General features: G+C 46.8%; 1 protein-coding gene and 1 long non-coding RNA gene across 2 annotated transcripts in view; one reads left to right on the plus strand and one right to left on the minus strand.

Annotated features, from left to right (window-relative positions):
• Window positions 1–17,718, minus strand: part of PEX14 (peroxisomal biogenesis factor 14) — a 142,935-nt gene that overhangs the window by 113,581 nt on the left and 11,636 nt on the right. The gene's annotated exons all lie outside the window — the stretch shown is intronic.
• Window positions 506–14,543, plus strand: LOC120999692. Its single transcript, XR_005778582.1, has 2 exons — window positions 506–541; window positions 14,398–14,543. It is a non-coding gene; the product is annotated as an uncharacterized LOC120999692 (long non-coding RNA).

The raw sequence follows: 17,718 nt of genomic DNA on the forward strand, positions 1-17,718 counted from the left end.
AAGGGACATTGGCATGGCCAGAAATTCCAGCAGTAAGTCCATCATTGCACTTTACTGCAGGATAGCGCATTATAAACACACAACCCCAATGGTGGATCCCCAGACTGATCCCCACTGGAGTTCCCTCATTATGTAACAGGCTTATGGGGAGAGTTAATCGCACCATCGCCTATTAATTAGAACAGCACAAGGCAGAACTCTGGAGCAGAACACGGTTTGTGGGTTTCGCAGCTTTCACACAATTTTCTATAAATGAGTGATTAATGAGTCATCTAACGCAGGAGGCGCCAGCAGCAGACGCTGATCAAGAGGATGCAGCAGCGTGAGAGCAGCGCAGGTCACTGGAACTCATCCCTACAGACTGTAAGCTCTTCTGCTTTCAGACTGCAACTCTGATTCTGTTTCTTTATTGACCGGTTCTCCTATTGTTCTCTCGTTGGATTTGCAAGAAAGAAACTGATGTAACAAGGATGGCAATTATAGCCATGTGTATACAGACTAAGGGTACTTTCACACTTGCGGCAGAGGATTCCGGCAGGCAGTTCCGTCGCCGGAGCTACCTGCCGGATCCGTCAAAACGTAGTCCAACTGATGGCATTTGTCAGACGGATCAGGATCCTGATCCGTATTACAATTGCATTTGAAATGCCGGATCCGTCTCTCTGGTGTCATCCGGAAAAACAGATCCGTCATTTTTTTTTTCTCCCATTTTCTTGCGGTCTGAGCATGCGCAGACCGTAATGCCAGATCAGTTTTGCTGAAACACTCGGGGCAGGATCCGACATTAATGCATTTCTATGGCATTCCAGCAAGTGTTCCGGAATTTTGGACGGAGATAAAACCGCAGCATGCTGCAGTATTATCTCCGTCCTGAAAAGTCAAAAAGACTGAACTGAAGACATCCTGATGCATCCTGACCGGATTGCTCTCCATTCAGCATGCATTAGAATAAACCTGATCAGTTCTTTTCCGGTATTGAGCCCACTTGATCGCGTAGCGGATCTCCTCTTCTTTCTACTTTCTTCAGGACCTGGCTAAAGGACCTTTGATGACGTCACTGCGCTCATCACATGGTCCATCACCATGGTGATGGACCATGTGATGAGCGCAGTGACGTCATCAAAGGTCCTTTAGCCAGGTCCTGAAGAAAGTGGAGGAGATCCGCTATGCGATCAAGTGGATGGGGTGAGTTAAATCTATTATTTTTAACCTCTCAATGGACATTTTACTTAGCATTCTGTATTAAGAATGCTATTATTTCCCCTTATAATCATGTTATAAGGGAAAATAATAAAATCTACAGAACACCGATCCCAAACCCGATCTTCTGTGAAGAAGTCCGGGTTGGGGTACCAAACATGCCGATTTTTCTCACGCGCGTGCAAAACGCTTTGCACTCACGCAGAAAAATTGCGCATTTTCCCGCAAAACACCCACATTTTGTCTGGCCCTAACACGCCCGTTCGAAAGAGGCCTAACTGCGCTGAAAAACTAACGCCCCCCCCCCCGCCCCAACCTCAGTGCATCACACTGACAGATGTCCAGATAGCTAATTATACGGCAATACAAGCCTAAAGCTGGTCATACATTGGGTCTAGCTCAGCAGGTGGCCAACCATCTAATATGTATGGGGCTTCCCGACTGTCCCCCAGTGGATGCTGTCAGGGGAACCAAGGATGGAGCATGTTGGATTTCAATCGCCCAATCTTTTTCTACCAGAGTTGTCTGGCAGTGGCCTTCTCCCTTTTCCCCCCATTCACTACAAATGTATATGTACGGGAGGATTGGATACTATATCTAATATAAATGGTCAGCTTATGCTGCTCCACAGTGCAGGAGTTGGAAGAGAAAGCTATGAACGTTGTATGTCTCTTTCTCAGTTTGAACATTTGTGGTCTGCTTAAAAGAGTTTTCTGGGATTTTGACACTGATGGTCTATCCTTGGGACAGACAGTCAATATCTGATGGGCGGGGGTCCAACACCTAGCACCAATGCTGATCAGATGTAGTCCCCGGCATCAGAAACTACACAGCTCCGTCCACGTTGCTGCAGTACTGCTGCCATTCACTTCAATGAGAGGGGAGTAGCTAGCTCTGTCCACTACATAATGGGCAACAGAGGTGATCAGCCAGGGTGCAGGGTGTCAGACCCCCACCAATAAGATACTTATCCTGAAGACAGGACAATAGCAAAATCCTGGAAACCCCTTAAAAGCCTTTGAGAAAAAAAGCCTTTTACTTAAAGTGTTTTCACGCACAGTATTTTTTGGAAAAATGTCAACAATTTTGGAGCCAAAGGCAGAAAGGATCCAGCAAGAAGTCCTGGGTTTGGCTGAAAAAACTGCCAGAAAAACTGTATTTTTTTTAAGCGCTGTGTGTGAAACCACCCTTGCAATTATTTTTGGTGCCATTTTTTGTTTTATTTTGTAACATTTAAAACAGTCCTGTAGAGAAGTATATAGGAAAGAGGCCATACCCTGAACATAAGGTGCTCTAATAAAAAAAATTATATATTTTATATATATATATATATATATATATATATATATATATATATATATATATCTCTCTTTGCCACTTTATGGGTGAATAAAACACATTGACTTTTTGAAAAGTCTTTTGGAGTGCAGTCCGATTTTTGTTTTATACAAGCGGGTAAGCACCTATTGCCGTACTTGGACCTTGCACCCTCCTTCTTTCCTTTTTGGATGGTGCTGCCGGTGTTATATATATATATATATATATATATATATATATATATATATATATATATATATATATATATATATATATATATATATATATATATATAATCTCAAATGTCCAAAACACCAAATGCAAAATGCTGTATGTGAATCCAGCCAGAGAGATCAGAGAGTCCCATCACTGTGCAATAAATCTGACCGAAATGACTGCAATCCTGAAGAATACCCCTTGTTACGCCACTTTCCACAGTCCAAAGAAGTGAAGAATAAGATCACTCTGGGACAAATGGTCACCGTGACGGCGGGTGTAGTGGGGACACTTGTTAGGCCCCTTGCAGACGAGTGTGTCGGGATTAGGGCCGGATGCGTTGCGAATGTGTTCAGTGAAAAATGCACGATTTCGCAGGCAAAGTCAGTCAGTTTTACCTGCGATTGCGTTCAGTTTTTATCACGCGGGTGCAATGCCTTTTGATGTGTTTTGCATGCGTGTAATAAAAAAACTGAATGAAAAACGCATCGCATCCTCACTTGCTTGCGGATGCAATGCGATTTTCACGCAGCTCCATTCACTTCTATGGGGCCAGCGTTGCGTGAAAACCAATGCACATGTACACAGACCCTTTGAAATGAATGGGTCCGGATCCCGTGCGGGCGCAATGTGTTCGCATCTCACATTGCACTCGAGCAATGATCTGTGAAAACCAGAAAACAAACACGGATAGCATCAGTGTTGCGTCAGTGATTTTCACGGACACCTAGACTATCATTTGCATTAGGCATTTGTAATCGCAGACAAAAATAGGCTGTGCTTCCGAGACAAGCAGTGGGGCATATTTACTAAGCCAATCTTGGTTTCTTCCTTGTGCTGCCATTAGATTCGTCTAATTTATGAACAGGCGTGCGCCTCGTCATACATTAGCCACAACTGTTCCTGCGCATGGCGTACAAAGCGTTTTTCGCTAACCTTTACATCTGTTTCAGTAATAAATTTGCCAGGGCTCGGGTTTCAGCGCAGGCACCGCCCCTGACATGTCCCTGTCCCCACGCCCAACTGCCAGACGCGGCGTAAAACTGGCCATGCAACTAAATATTGTTGCACAGGGACTTGCGAATATTTTACACCTAAAATAGTAGCAAGTCCCTTAGGCCTCATGCATTGTTTTGGTCTGCATCCAAGCCGCCATGCGGACCCATTCACTTCAATGGGGCCGCAAAAGATGTGGAAAGCACTCCGTGTGCTGTCCGCCTCCGTTGCTCCGTTCCATGGCCCCGCTAAAAAAATATAACATGTCCTATTCTTGTCCGCGCTTTGCGGACAAGAATAGGCAGTTATGTTAAAGGCTGTCCGTGCCGTTCCGCAAATTGCAGAACACGGACGCCATCCGTGTTTTGCAGACCGCAAAACACACCACGGTCGTGTGCATGAGGCCTTAGTCTGCGGAAAACCACTGATGTGTGAATACACACATTAAAGTCAATGGATACGTGAGCCGCCGGTGGAGACCATGGACTGCTCGTGTGAACAAGGCCTTACCTGTGCAGGAAACCCAAATATGTGACTGAAAGTAACAGCTGCTGAAACCCCATTGCTTCCAATTCCCCAGTTAGGCTACGTCTACACGACGACAATAAGTCGCGCGACAGATAGGGCACAACTACACTGCAACATTTGTAGCCCAACATTTTGTTGCACTAATGTCGCGCGACAATTTTCTTTAAGGGCAGTCTATGGTGTCGCACTGCGACTGCGACGCAACAGCCGCAGAAAAATGCATCTCGAATTGATTTTCTGTGACTGTTGCGTCGCAGTCTGTTGCATGTTGCAGTGCGACACCAGACTGCCATTATAAAATTAATTGCACGACATTAGTGCAACAAAATGTTGCGAGACAAATGTCGCCGTGTAGACGTAGCCTTACTAGTGACAAGGATGAGGCCGAGGTACGGCGTGCCTCAGCCTTCCCACTAGTTTTTAGTGAATTGATAAACTAGGTTAATAACTGCACTGTATAGGCTGCTGCCGCCTCCTCTTGCCGGCAGGTAATCTGTACATAAGGACTCACGCTGTGCATTAGCAGAACGCCTTGTTACGGTATATTACAAGCGTAAGAGATGTTTCATTAGTGTCAGGTTTGCTGTTTATGTACAATTTATTGGAAACCCCTTCCTGACCCGCTACATGCATTCTGCTAACTTACATATGTCCCCACCGCTCACTTCCAGGCTCACACCAAAACAAGGGGCCCGAGGGCTACAAATCAACTTAAAGAAGAGGCCCTTCCGTTCCTGCAAACACCTCACAGATCTCTCAATCCTACTCCATAAATAGGATCATGAGAGAAGACGGTGTCACTCTGAACCGTGAAATATGGCTCCATTAAAGCGCTGTCACTTCGCCCTGGCAGCCTTCCCACGGTTTAACCAGCTAACCGTCGCCACAGGGGAGTTTTTGCAGTCTGCGGGCCGCTGCTAACCTGCCTCGTGTCTTGCTGTGTGAGGTCTGCGGAGTAGGTGGCAGATTTTGGAAGAGGAATGATCAGCCCAATGGTAGACCAGGGAAGACAGTACAGTGAACCTTTGCTGCCATCTAGTGGGCAAACCGTGCAAATGCAGCAAGGTGGATTTTGAAACTAAACCTAGCGTTCAGTTTCAAAGGACGCTATTGATTGGAAGCTAGTGTTCCCTGTTATCAGCCATGTCATGCTTTTTGATGGCTTTGTAGACTCCGCTCACAGTGAATGACATATTCTACAATATACACCCTTTGGTAGCCAGCGGCTCCTTTACTATAGAGCAGTATAACGACTGCAAGGTCTCAAGTAGATCAATATGGTAAAACTGCTATTTAATGCCCGATACAGACCAAATATCAGCTATGAAGTGAAACCGCTACATAGAAATGTTACTAGTGTGATATATAGGGTTGCCCAGGACCAAAAAAATGCTTTCTTCCAAAAACAGCACCACACCTGTCCACAGGTGGTGTGCGGTATTACAGCTCAGTCCCATTGACTTCAATGGAGCAGAGCTGCAGTACCAGGGCATAACCCAAGGACATGTGTGGCTGTTTTTGGAATAAAGCAGCCATGTTTTTTTCTAATACCTTTTTTAACCAGGCATGCTCAACCTGCGGCCCCCCAGCTGTTACAAAACTACAACTCCCAGCATGCCCGAACAGCCTACAGCTATCAGCCTACAGCAGGGCATTGTGGGAGTTGTCGTTTTACAACAGCTGGAGGGCCGCAGGTTGAGCATGCCTGCTTTAAACAAACCCTTTAAAATTTCCTACCAGCAAAAACCTGGGGTCAAAGGATGTACGCAGTTCCGTGACTTTTCTATACAGGTAAGCCTATGGACCGTTACCGCTAACAGCAGCCGCTACAGGTAGATCCAGGAAATTTTGGAAAATACATTATCGCCTGAGAACTCCCATTAGGTTAAACAAGGATTGGCCTGGTTGGTTGTATCGTTTGCTCCAGAGATAAGCGGCGTCACTTACTGAACTAATGAGCAGTCGGCTGAGGCCTGAGAGCCATTATATAATGTGTATTCCACCTTAAAGAAGGCGTCCGGATTTACTTCATTAAAATGTATTCCACATAGTTCTGCAACCTTATAAGATAATTTATGTTTCAATTATCCACTTTCAATACCTCTGGCGGCTTCCGGTGAATGGAAAACCTTTTTACATACATCTCGTAGCTGAAAACCTGTTTTGATCGAGTGACGCAAGTATTTGGCCCATTAGGGTGCCCTCACACGTGGTGGTAATATTCGCCAGAAAATAGGTAGTAGAATGCAGATTTCTTTGCGTATTTTTGTGTGGATTTGTACGCGGATTACATCCCCCATGAAATAAACGGAGACGTTCTGCTTCAGAAAAGCCGTAACACGTTAGTTACGCAGCACAATGTTATTCCGCAGCAGAGCACAGGGCGGGGAATGACACTTTCAACCCCATAGGAAAACATGGAGGAAGTGATTTTTCCGCTTAGGCCACCTGCACACGTTGAGGAATACATGCGGTTTTTACACACGGATTCCTTTGTGGAAAAACCGCAGCATAGTATTGTACACTTTGCAGATTGTTTCCGTGCCTAAACTGACCTGCAGTGTGGATTTCAAAATCCGCAACATGTTAATTATGTTTGCGGTTTTAGCTGCGGATTTCACCCTTTTCCAATAAAGGGCGAGATCTGCGACAAAAGCGCATCTAATCCGCACCAAAATCCACAATTAGAAATTGTGGATATGGTGCAGAAAATTTTTGCTAATCTTAGGCCTCATGCACACAACCGTTGTGTTTTTTGCGGTCCGCAAACTGCGGATCCGCACAAGACGGATGGCACGGACAGCCTTTAATAACTGCCTATTCTTGTCTGCAAAGCGCGGACAAGAGTAGGACAGGTTATATATTTTTTGCGGACCATGGAACGGAGCAACGGATGCGGACAGCACACGGAGTGCTGTCTGCATCTTTTCCGCCCCACTGAAATGAATGGGTCCGCATACGAGCCGCCAAAAATGCGGCTCGGGTGTGGACCAAAACAACGGCCGTGTGCATGAGGCCTTATGTGCAGTCACCTGCATTGTGTGCAGGCGCCTTACAGGGTATCCGAGCTCTTGAGGACCATTGGTCATAATTACATTTTCAGCCTCAGGGTGTAAGTTTGTACTGTGTGAACAAGGGCTCATGCACACAAATGTGCGCCGGGCGGGCCCATGCCGCGGACTGCAAATTGCGGTCCGCAATGAACGGGCAGCGGCCAAGTGCACACAGTCTGTGGACGATCCACACCGCAAGAAAGTAGTGCGTGCACTACTTTTTTGTGGAGGCAGATAGAAAAGCCATGCCTCTGTTCCACACCATTCAATGGGTCCGCATCCGCCAACAACGGTCGTGTGCATGAGCCCTTAGGCTGAGTTCACACATCAGTTATAGTGAGCCCAAACCAGGTGCAGGTGAAAAACTCAGAACAGAAGGAAATCTTGTCATTATACCTCATCTCTGAGGAGGCTTCACTACTGGTTTTGGCTCACAATACCAGATGGAAATAACTGACAAAATAACTGAAGTCTGAACTCAGCCTAAGGCCTCATGCACACGACCGTATTTTTTTGCGGTCCGCAAAAACGGGTTCCGTTTTTCCGTGACCGTTTTTTCGTCCGTGGGTCTTCCTTGATTTTTGGAGGATCCACGGACATGAAAAAAAAGTCGTTTTGTTGTCCGCCTGGCCGTGCGGAGCCAAACGGATCCGTCCTGAATTACAATGCAAGTCAATGGGGACGGATCCGTTTGACGTTGACACAATATGGTGCAATTGCAAACGGATCCGTCCCCCATTGACTTTCAATGTAAAGTCAGGAGTTAATATACCATAGAATCGGAGTTTTCTCCAATCCGATGGTATATTTTAACTTGAAGCGTCCCCATCACCATGGGAACGCCTCTATGTTAGAATATACTGTCGGATATGAGTTAGATCGTGAAACTCAAATCCAACAGTATATTCTAACACAGAGGCGTTCCCATGGTGATGGGGACGCTTCAGGTTAGAATATACGAAAAGAACTGTGTACATGACTGCCCCCTGCTGCCTGGCAGGCAGCAGGGGGCAGCCCCCCCCCCCCCTCTGTAGTTAACACATTGGTTGCCAGTGCGGCCGGCCCCCCGCCCTCCCTCCCCTGTAGTTAACTCGTTGGTGGCCAGTGCGGCCGGCCCTCCTCCCTCCCCTGTAGTTAACTCGTTGGTGGCCAGTGGGCTCCCTCCCCTGTAGTTAACTCGTTGGTGGCCAGTGCGGCCAGCCCCCTCCCTCCCCTGTAGTTAACTCGTTGGTGGCCAGTGCGGCCGGCCCCCTCCCTCGTAGTTAACTTGTTGGTGGCCAGTGGGCCCTCTCCCCTCCTAATTAAAATCTCCCCCCCTATCATTGGTGGCAGCGGAGAGTACCGATCGGAGTCCCAGTTTAATCGCTGGGGCTCCGATTGGTAACCATGGCAACCAGGACGCTACTGCAGTCCCGGTTGCCATGGTTACTTAGCAATTTGTAGAACCATTATACTTACCTGCGATGTCTGCGTCCGGCCGGGAGCTCCTCCTACTGGTAAGTTACAGGTCATGTCACTTACCAGTAGGAGGAGCTCCCGGCCGGACGCAGACATCGCAGCTCGCAGGTAAGTATAATGCTTCTACAAATTGCTAAGTAACCATGGCAACCCGGGACTGCAGTAGCGTCCTGGTTGCCATGGTTACCGATCCGAGCCCCAGCGATTAAACTGGGACTCCGATCGGTACTCTCCGCTGCCATCAATGATGGGGGGGAGATTTTAATTAGGAGGGGGAGGGAGGTGAGGGCCCACTGGCCACCAACGAGTTAACTACAGGGGAGGGAGGGGGGCCGGCCGCACTGGCCACCAACGAGTTAACTACAGGGGAGGGAGGGGGTTCCACTGGCCACTAACGAGTTAACTACAGGGGAGGGAGGGGGGGGCTGCCGCACTGGCCACTAATGTGTTAACTACAGGGGGGGGCTGCCCCCTGCTGCCTGGCAGCACCTGCCAGGCAGCAGGGGGCAGTCATGTACACAGTTCTTTTAGTATATTCTAACCTGAAGCGTCCCCATCACCATGGGAACGCCTCTGTGTTAGAATATACTGTCGGATCTGAGTTTTCACGAAGTGAAAACTCAGCTCTGAAAAAGCTTTTATGCAGACGGATCTTCGGATCCGTCTGTATTAAAGTAACCTACGGCCACGGATCACGGACACGGATGCCAATCTTGTGTGCATCCGTGTTCTTTCACGGACCCATTGACTTGAATGGGTCCATGAACCGTTGTCCGTCAAAAAAATAGGACAGTTCCTATTTTTTTGACGGACAGGATACACAGATCACGGTCTCGGCTGCAAAACGGTGCATTTTCCGATTTTTCCACGGACCCATTGAAAGTCACGACAGTATGTGTTTTGTGGTCTTCAAATAGCGGATTCTCAAAAAAAAACACACTGATGACATCCATATGCCATCCGTTTTTTTATTTGAGGATCCATTGTAACAATGTCTAAAACGGACAAGAATAGGACATTTTTTTTTTTTGCGGGGCTACGGAACAGACATACTGATGCGGACAGCACACTGTGTGCTGTCCGCATTTTTTGCGGACCCATTGAAATGAATGGGTCCGCATCCTAGCCTCAAAAAAAAGGAACGGACACGGAAACAAACAACGTTCGTGTGCATGTAGCCTAACAATGTTTCCATTCACTGATCACTAGCAGAGATAATGGTGAAGAACTGAAAGTAGAGGAGAAGGATTGAGAACTTTGGCAGTCCATGGCCCACCAGACTGCCTGGCACGTCTCTCCTGTGTCCACTATGCGGAGCACCTGCTCTTAGACGGGATTTCGGGAGGAAAATAAGACAGAATCTCGGGTGTAAAGTCATTATTTATAGAGTGAAGTATATGAATTATTTTGCAGAAGATAAAGAAGCCTCGAGCTGTGATCAACATTCGGGCAAACATTCCCAGCGCCTCGTGTGACTTTATGTCAAACACAAATATTTGGAATGGAAAAGAAAGACGCAGTATCACTTCCATCAAGGACACAGCGTGACTTACCCAAGGTGTCCCAGAAAAGCCCTCTGCAAAGGCTCCTGCTATGGCTAATTCTACTACACTAAAGTTTTAAAGGGCATCTGTCAGCAGATTTGTACCTATGACACTGGCTGACCTGTCACATGTGCAGTTGACACCTGAAGGCATCCGTGTTGTTCCCATGTTCATATGTGTCTGCATTGCTGAGAAAAGTTATGTTTTAATATATGCAAATGAGGCTCTAGGAGCAATGGGGGCGTCGCCGTTACACCTAGAGGCTCTGCTCTCTCTGCAACTGCTGCTTCCTGTGCACTTTGATTGCCAGAGCCAGGCAGTGTAAACGTTATCACTAGGGATGAGAGAATCTACTTCAGGTGAAACATCCGAAGTCGATTCGCATAAAAACTTCATTCTAATACTGTACGGAGCAGGAGCTCCGTACTGTATTAGAATGTATTGGCTCCGATGAGCCGAAGTTATTGCTTCGCGAAGTTTCATCCCAAGTCGATTCGCTCATCCCTAGCGATCACACCTGGACCTATTAATCAAAGTGCAGAGGGAGAGGCAGTTGCAGAGAGAACAGAGCCTCTAGGTGTAACAGCAACGCCCCCGTTGCTCCTGGAGGCTCATTTGAATATATTAACATATACTTTATCAGTGGTGGGCACATATGAACATGGGACTAAAACAGATGCCTTCAGCAATTTTCATAGGTACAAACAGATGCCCTTTAAAGGGGGGGGGGGGGGGGGTGTATGTGCGTGTGTATATATATATATATATATATAATCCCTTTTAGGAGAAAATGCATGGCTGGAAAGAAGAGCCCCTGGGGTCCAGTCAGGCAGCGCACATCCGTATCATACCGCTATATGTGATTGATGCTACATAAACACACGCTTGCTGAACTACTTAGCTCGGTGCATTAGGAGCGCGTGCATCACGTGGAAATCTGGACTCTAAAAGCTATATAAGCATAATTCCTTTTTTTCCCTTTTTATCTCACCTAAAGTGTCTCGGAGACGTCCAGAACCCCGCTGATTGAGAAGGCCGTATCGTCTGGGGTCTCTTTACGTGGAACCCGAGATAGAACTGAGATAAGGATTTTAAGGAGCGTCCTCATTCTGCCTGTAGTCCACTCTTTCCTGTAGGGTGATGGATGACCGTTTTAGGGCCAAAACCTAAGGTCTCCTGCGCAGCAAAGTTTTTTTTTTCCCGTTTACGTTCCGTTTTTTGCGTTCCGTATTTCAATGTATCGGCAAAAAACAGAAGGTACTCCGTGTGCCTTCTGTTTCCTTATTTCCGTTCAAACATAGAACATGTCCTATTATTATCGCAAATCACATTCCGTGATTCCATTCAAGTCAATAGGTCCGCATTAAAAAAAAAAAAAAAAACGCATACGGAATGCATCCGTATGTCTTCTGTATCCGTTCCGTTATTGTATGCTTCCATTTCCGTTTGCAATCCGCAAAAAACGGATCACAAACGGAAACACGGAACAGCAAAACGGAACGGAAACAAACACTACTGAAACAAAAAATAAAAATAAAAAATGAAAAACTGATCCGTTTAAAACGGACCGCAAACCCATACGGTCGTGTGCAGGAGGCTTAAGGCTGCACTACTGAGAGTTTCTGATGACAACAGTCAGTTCAGATTTCTATGTTGTCTTGTGTGCACTCGTTATCGTAATCTCTCAGTAGTGCAGCCTCAGGCTTTGAGTCTGTTCTATATACATGCCCAGTGTCCACGTTTTGCGCTCCCTGTATTTACAGATACGGTATAGTTTCTACACTGCAGCAATTAGGCCTCATGCAAACAGCCGTATATGTTTTACGGTCCGCAATTGCAAATCCATAAAGCACGGATACCGACCATGTGCGTCCTGCACTTTCCCATCCCGCCAAAACGGACAAGAATAGGACATGTTCTATTTTTTTTTTTTTTTTTTTTTGCGCGATGGACATAGGGCCGCACAGATGAGAACAGTCATGGGCTGTCCTCATTTTTTGCGGTCCATGTGCATTCCACAAGAAAGTGGGTCGGACACGCCAAAAATACGGTCGTGTGCATGAGGCCTTACTGACATTTCTCACAGCAGCAAGTAGGTGCCTGCCCCACCGCTTATGTTGGTAAATTCTGTTCAGCTTTGGGGCATTTCAGAACCAAGTTCCTCCAAAGGGATTGAAAGGAACATAAAAATGGCACTTCTGGGATGCCCAAAGTGTTCCTTTACATTCAGTAGGCATTGTCCATCTATCTAGTGTCATCCCCCACCACATCCGCACACTAAAAGCTGTAGTTTCCAGATCACTTTACGCTGGGCGTATGACTTGTGCCCACAGCAGAACTTCAGATATTTTGCCTGTGGTGCACCCAGTTAGCTCAGCTGTACGCTGTGATGACAAGTGCCAGGCAACCCCCCCGCCCCCTCCGTCAGGGTGGCGTATACAGCAGAGAGGGGTGGAGTGGGATTTCTTGAGGTAATGTAAACACAAACTGGCGCTGGCACAAGAAGAAAAGGGAGAGATGCTGGAGGTTGTGGAAACGCCTTGCCCAAACATACAGGATTTGAGAGATCCCAGAATTAAACACCTATTAACCCCTTGTGCACAACCTGCATACAGAGGGGTACGGCTTACCCAATGTCCTACGGATCTTACGTATGATTAGTGTGTAGATATATGCTGATAAATAATGGCGACTGTGCACACACAAGTCCGGGTTGCTCCTGCAGCGTGCATGTGCCCACATCAGTGGGTTGGGGGATGAGCCCCTATATGGCGGCCACCGATTCCCCAGGGAGTCGCCACAACAACACAACCATAATAGTCCGCTATGAGCATTATAAGTGTTTTTCATCATCAGGACCGTCCACCATAGTGACGTCGCACCCATGAAAAACCTGTCAACGTGCTGCTGAAATGAACAAGCTGCAGGGGAACTCTGCCAACATTGTCTGCAAAACAAGGATCCGCCAACTACAAATACCGGCCATGTGCATCCTGCGCTTTCTGCGGTCCGCAAAATGGACACCTTTTGCATCCCTATAGAAATAAATGGGTCTGCGTCCGAAACACATAAAATGCGGATCAGGGGCGGATCAAAAATGTGTTGTTGATATTAGCAGAGGTAAACTATCACATTCTGACTTCACCGGCCACGGCAGGTCAGGAGTGGAGAGCGTTCGAGACACTTTTTGGGGACTTTCCCTATGATAAATAAGGCCAAACACCACCCACAAAACTGCTGGGGTGCAAAAAAAATAATAAATTTGTCTAAGGCCTCTTTCACACTTGCGTTGTTGGGATCCGGCATGCACTTCCGTTGCCGGAGGTGCCTGCCGGATCCGGAAAAACGCAAGTGTACTGAAAGCATTTGAAGACGGAACCGTCTTCCAAATGCTTTCAGTGTTACTATGGCACCCAGGACGCTATTAAAGTCCTGGTTGCCATAGTAGGAGCGGGGAGCAGGGGAGCGGTATACTTACAGTCCGTGCGGCTCCCGGGGCGCTCCAGAATGACGTCAGAGTGCCCCATGCGCATGGATGACGTGATCCATGCGATCACATGATCCATGCGCTTGGGGCGCCCTGACGTCACTCTGGAGCGCCCGGGGAGCCGCACGGACGGTAAGTATGCTTCTCCCCGCTACACTTTACCATGGCTGCCAGGACTTTAGCGTACCGGCAGCCATGGTAACCATTCAGAAAAAGCTAAATGTCGGCTCCGGCAATGCGCCGAAACGACGTTTAGCTTAAGGCCGGATCCGGATCAATGCCTTCCAATGGGCATTAATTCCGGATCCGGCCTTGCGGCAAGTGTTCCGGATTTTTGGCCGGAGCAAAAAGCGCAGCATGCTGCAGTATTTTCTCCGGCCAACAAACGTTCCGTACCGGAACTGAAGACATCCTGATGCATCCTGAACAGATTTCTCTCCATTCAGAATGCATTAGGATAATCCTGATCAGGATTCTTCCGGCATAGAGCCCCGACGACGGAACTCTATGCCGGAAGACAAGAACGCTGGTGTGAAAGAGCCCTTACAAGTAAAACAGAAACTTTACTCCAAAATAAAGACAAAACCAGTTTGATAAGGCTAGTTTCACACTTCCGTCGCTGGAACTGCCTGCCGTATCCGGAAAAACGTATGACAACTGACGGCATTTGTAAGACTGATCAGGATTCTGATCAGTCAGAAAAATGCATTGAAATGCCGGATCCGTCTTTCCGGTGTCATTCGGCAAAACGGATCCGGCATTTATTTTTTTCACCTTTTTTTTAGTCTGCACATCAGCATTCCGGTATTTTGAATGCCAGATCCGGCACGAATACATTCCTATGGAAAAAAAAGCCGGATCCGGCATTCAGGCGAGTCTTCAGTTTTTTGGGCCGGAGATAAAACCATAGCATGCTACATTTTTATCTTTTGCCTGATCAGTCAAAAAGACTGAACTGAAGACATCCTGATGCATCCTGAACGGATTGCTCTCCATTCAGAATGCATAGGGATATGCCTGATCAGTTCTTTTCCGGTATTGAGCCCTTTTGACGGAACTCAGTGCGAAAGTACCCTTAATCAGGGACCAAAAAAAAACAAAAAACTGTAAAATAGTTAAGGTTAAGTTGTAGAAAAACAATAAAAAAATGTTTCCATAAAAAGTTTAATTTTGTAAACGTGGTAAACAGGCATACACATATATGGCACACCATGTTTGCCGCAACTCATTTAACGCTTTGACGACACAGGATGAGAATACTCATCCTAAACAGCGGGTCGTATTAGGACGAGCATTCTCATCCTGCAGTTCACCAGCTCCATCTGACATGCACTGTCAATCAGCCGGGCCCCTGCTGTATCCGTTGGCATTGGTGAAAACACTGATGCTGGCGGATTAACCCCCTATATGCCATCTGTATTGTAATGCATTGCCGTTTAGTGTATGACACTGAGTCATACACTAACAGGTTGCCTAGGAGACCCAGCCTGAGGCTGGATCTGCTCAGCACCCGTAGAGGGCAGGTCCCGATGCCGTGCAAGGCATTGGGCAGCCTTCTGACACATCGAGTCCCCGCCACAGCAGCGCAGGGACTCGATCTGTTCCCTCACCCGACACAAACCCCTTCTATGTCAAGGTCGGTGCAGACCGCGGCATAGAAGGGGTTAATCCGCCGGCATCGGCTTTTACAGCGGTGCCAGCGGATACAGCAGGGGCCCGACTGCCAGGCCCCTGCAGTGATCGCGCGCACCTCTCCGATGCCAGCCCGATTACCATGACGTACTATTACGTCAAATTGCAGGAACGCAGTGGCTTCCATGACGTAATAGTATGTCATGTGTCGGGAAGGGGTTAAATAAAAAATGGAAAGTTTCAACAACAAAAAAAAAACGGAAAAAAAAAAAAAAAAAAGCGTTCTTTCCTATTATCCTGCAATTTTGCGGAACGGGTGGGGATCCATTCATTTCAAAGGGGGCGACAAAACATGCAGACAGCATACCATGTGGTGTCTGCATCCATAATTCCGTTCCGTGGCCCCACAAAAAAATAGAGCATGTCCTTGAACAAAAATAGGCATTTTTATATAGGGCTGGCTCTGTGCTCTCAAGATGCGGAACGCACATGGCTGGTATCTATGTTTTGCAGGTCTGCAATCTGTGGACCGCAAAACACTTACGGTCATCTAAATGTAGCCTTACGCTGAAGGTGCAGCACAGATTTTGGAGCCAGGCTCCAGCCATAATGGCCAGAATCTGAGATAACCCAGCTGTGTAACCCCTAGATACAGCGGTCAATAGTGACAATGGCATCCAGGCAATTCGACAAAGTGATCGCAGGAAGCCAATGTGTTGCCAGTAAAGCTGGAGGCCTAACAAAAGGTCCCTAGGCCTTGCCAAGATCTTTTGCCTACCTAATAGGCAACCTGACAATCTAAGGCCTCATGCATATGACCGTTGTGTGTTTTGCAGTCCGCAAATTGCGGATCCGCAGAACACGGATGGCGTCTGTGTGTGTTCCGCAATTTACGAAACGGCACGGACAGCCATTGATATAACTGCCAATTCTTGTCCGCAAAACGGACAAGAATAGGACAGGTTATATTTTTTTTTGCGGACCACGGAATGGAGCAACAGATGCGGACATGTTTTGCGGCCCCATTGAAGTGAATGGGTCCGCATACAAGCCGCAAATACTCGGATGCGGACCAAAACAACGGTCGTGTGCATGTAGCCTTAAAATGACAGGTTGTAAACCACTAACATACAAGGCATACCAACATGATAAAAGTAATCAAACAATCGCATGTGATGCTCCCCAGTGAGACAAAAAAATAAATAAAAGGTCAATAAAGTTTATTTAAATAAAAGGGGGATAACACACTTATTTTGTAGAACTTAAAAAAATATTAAAACTGTAGGTGGTATTTCTGTGCTCGTCACAATATGTTTCACACACTAGAGACTATCCCACCGGAAGAAGATCAACTTATTAAGAGGCCCATGACAGAAACTGAAATCTACTCTAGCTAGGATATTGCATGCAGCTGTGCAGTACCCCTGAGGAAGCCACGGAGTGTGCCAGGGCACGTGCTTGTATTACCCACCTTAATAATATCTTCATTACAGTTTTATTGTGATTCTTAGCATAGCTATGCTTCCGGGTAGAGGTCATCAACAGTGTTGAGCGAACTTGCGATTTCGGGGTTTGGGTTATAAGAGAATCCAATTATGGACTCTGCTACCACGGACCATAACAGAATTCTATGACGGCATGCACCACGGAAGCCTATAAGAGGCATTCCATCATAATATTCTGGCCATAGACTTCTATTATGACGAAATGCCTCTTATAGGCTTCCGTGTTGCATGCCATCCGTGGTAGCGGAATCCATTACAGAATTCTTAGATAACCCGAATGCTGAACATGGAAATCGCAAGTTCACTCAATACTAGTCATCAATATCATTAACCTGGAAACCTCCTTGAATATTTGTGGATTATTTTTTTTTTACTTTTAAAACTGTTTTTACTTTTTTTTTTTGTCCCACCAAAGGGATCGCTTGTGTAATATACTCTAACACTTCTGTAGTTCAGTGTATTGTTCTCTACTACAATACTATTCAGTCCTGCCTCTGGCAGTGCGCAGTACTAACATGGCAGGCCTGGGGAGCTTCATTAGGCCTCTTTCACACGGGCGTTGCGGGAAAATGTGCGGGTGCGTTGCGGGAACATACGCGATTTTTCCGCGCGAGTGCAAAACATTGTAATGCGTTTTGCACTCGCATGAGAAAAATCGCGCATGTTTGGTACCCAAAGTTCGGGCTTGGGATCGGTGTTCTGTAGATTGTATTATTTTCCCTTATAACATGGTTAGAAGGGAAAATAATAGCATTCTGAATACAGAATGCATAGTACAATAG

Source organism: Bufo bufo, chromosome 1 (assembly GCF_905171765.1).
Source record: "Bufo bufo chromosome 1, aBufBuf1.1, whole genome shotgun sequence".
In the NCBI taxonomy this organism is placed as follows: Eukaryota; Metazoa; Chordata; class Amphibia; order Anura; family Bufonidae; genus Bufo; species Bufo bufo.